We start from the raw sequence: 2,839 nt of genomic DNA on the forward strand, positions 1-2,839 counted from the left end.
TAATAATATTAGTTCTGGACTGTATATCTTCTGAATTTCTTAAATGAGAAAAACAGAATAAAACCGTCCAGTGGATTTAACCCTCTGTTGTTAGGTTTTTGTCATTTGCAGTAGAATTTTTGTTTCCTTATACAACTAGACAAAATTTATAGTAGTGTCCGAGTTACTTCTTCATAATACCTTCTTCAACCAGCCAATAAAACTTGTTTTCTAAGAGATACATACTATAAGAAACCAATAGTATATGAATTTGAAAATGGCTTTGTTTCAGGAAAAGGCAACCGGACTTGTTTCCCTGCTTTGATGGGCTCAGCCTGGCTATCAGACCGTTAGTCTAAGCTTAGTAGCAAAGCTCTGAGCCACCGCATGATAATAGATGGGCCATTAATTTATTGGTTTATTCAAAATATAATTGTATATAAGGTTTAAACTTGTTTACTTTTTAGGTTTTGGTGTAGCATACTACTAGCTTTGTAAAACTAGTTTTGATACTAGCTTTGATAGTATTGTGTCTTTTTTCTGTATGTTCTGAACAATTCATATGGAAGGGGGATAATTTTTCTTGAAAATTTGAAACTTCTATTTAAATATATCTGAGCCCTACTTTCTCCTCAGAGTGAATTTTTTTTGAGAACTTTCCCTATTTTTTAATGTTTTTGTTCTGTTTAGTTTACAACTAATTTCTCCTTGAGACAATTTAAATATTTTAAATTTTATTTAAAAATTATTTTTTGTTTTTTAAACTTATTTAAAACTATAATTCAGTTTCATCAACTGTAAAGAATAAACAATGTACACAATTTATGTAATGGTCATGTCATCTTTCATCATTGTCGTCTTCGATTTTTATGATTTGGTTGTCAGGGTTTTGTAAAACTAAATATGTTAGAAATTTTATTTGCTTTTAGAGGTAAAGACTAAAGATAGCAATGTCTTAAACAAGGTTTACGAGACTAACATAGAACAAATTGAGATGTGGATAGCCTAAGATTGGTTGATGAGGTGGGTTCACTCTCATCAGGAACTCTACCTCCTTCAAGATTTCTGTTCTCTTAAGTTAACACATAATTTTCAAACTAAAGTTGTTTCATAACCCAAATGGTTTCTGGAAATTCAGCCATCATAACTGACTTCAAGGCACAGAGAGCATAAACAAAATAAAGGGCAAAAAGGGAAGCCGCTTCCATAAATTCTTTTTATATTTCATTGGCCACTCCTACTTGCAAGGGCAGCTGGGAAATACAGTGTTTCAGTTGGACATGTTGCTCAAGTTGGTAAAGAAGAAGGGTAAGGTGGCAATTAAGTAGAGTATTCTCTGTGTCTGTAACACTAAATAGGCAAAAATTTTGTGTTAGTATTTTCACAAAATCCAAATTAAACAATTCACTGGGAAAATACTCAAAATAACTTGTTTCTAGTTTGTCAGTTTTAAAAAATAAAATTAAAGTGATTCAAGAGGGATTAACAAAATTCTATTCTGCTCAATACCATTAGAACATTTCAGTGCAATCAGAGTGGCAATTGTAGTTTAGAAACAAAAATGCAGTTATTTTTATTTCTTTTTTGTTCCATAGCAAGCATGAAGAAATTGACTTTTCTTTATTACAGAGATGGTTAAACTTTACCTTTGTTTTTTTATTTCCAGTGTATGTTTACACATGTTGATTTAGTTTTTCTTGCAAATGTTAAAAAAAATTAAGTTCTACTAACACTCTCAATACAGTATCTCATAATAAGAGAGTGAAATATGGATATCCTATGATTTTTAAAATAAATTATAAAATAGAAACTAAATAATTATGAATACTTATTAATATGTAGTTGATATATTTTTAATCATAAAATGAACTATTGCTACTGCCAATGTATATAGATATATACACAGAAGCCAAATTCTTAGTACACTTTACAAAAACAACCTAGACTAGACGAATTCTTGTTAGAATTGAGCCTGATCCTAAGTATGTCATCCTTAAAAGAATTTCTTGTTTGAAGCATGACACTAAAACATTTCATTCCTAATAAGACAAAGGTAAGCTGAAGAGTATCTTGCTATGATCCCTTATCCTAAATAAATATAGCTACCATAATGTTTCTGAGTGGTATATTTAAATAATTGCCTATCGCATTCATGTTGAAAGTTCTTTATATCTGGTGGCACCTCAAAGGTATTGTAAAAACAATTTTTTAAACCTTGTGATTAAAGTTTATTGATATAATGAATCCGTTATATTTGCTTTTATATAATAATTTATGATATCACATACACACGTGTTTGTATGTATTCATATACATATATATGTGTGTATGTATATATATCTATATACATGTATATATCAGTTATTCCATTTCTGTTACTTAAAAGCCATGCATTCTTAGGTAACCTCTATGGTGCTGTTACCATGTTTCAAAATAAGTTTAATATCAATACCTAGCTTTTCAGTTTCTTGTGATAATTAGATAAATTGATACAAATAAACACCTTCAGAAGAATGTCTGGCTTATGGTAAATGATAAATAATTTTTTGCTCTCATGCCAGTTATTAATATGATGATAATCATCATCACAACTATTATCCACTCATTAACTCATGACAGTATACAGAACACTAAACTTGGATTTAATTGTTCTCTTGTTTTTTTACTAAAACAGCATATGATATGGGGCAAATCATTTAATTTTCAGTTTTGTTTTCCTCATCTGTGAAGTGGGACTAACTATAAGAGACTATGGCACTGTTCAATAGATCTTTCTGCAAATGAGAGGTATGTTCTATAATTGCACTGACCTATATACATCCACTAGTCATATGAGAAACTGTTTTCTATGTAGTTTTAA

Source organism: Pteropus vampyrus, unplaced genomic scaffold (genome assembly GCF_000151845.1).
Source record: "Pteropus vampyrus isolate Shadow unplaced genomic scaffold, Pvam_2.0 Scaffold64, whole genome shotgun sequence".
In the NCBI taxonomy this organism is placed as follows: Eukaryota; Metazoa; Chordata; class Mammalia; order Chiroptera; family Pteropodidae; genus Pteropus; species Pteropus vampyrus.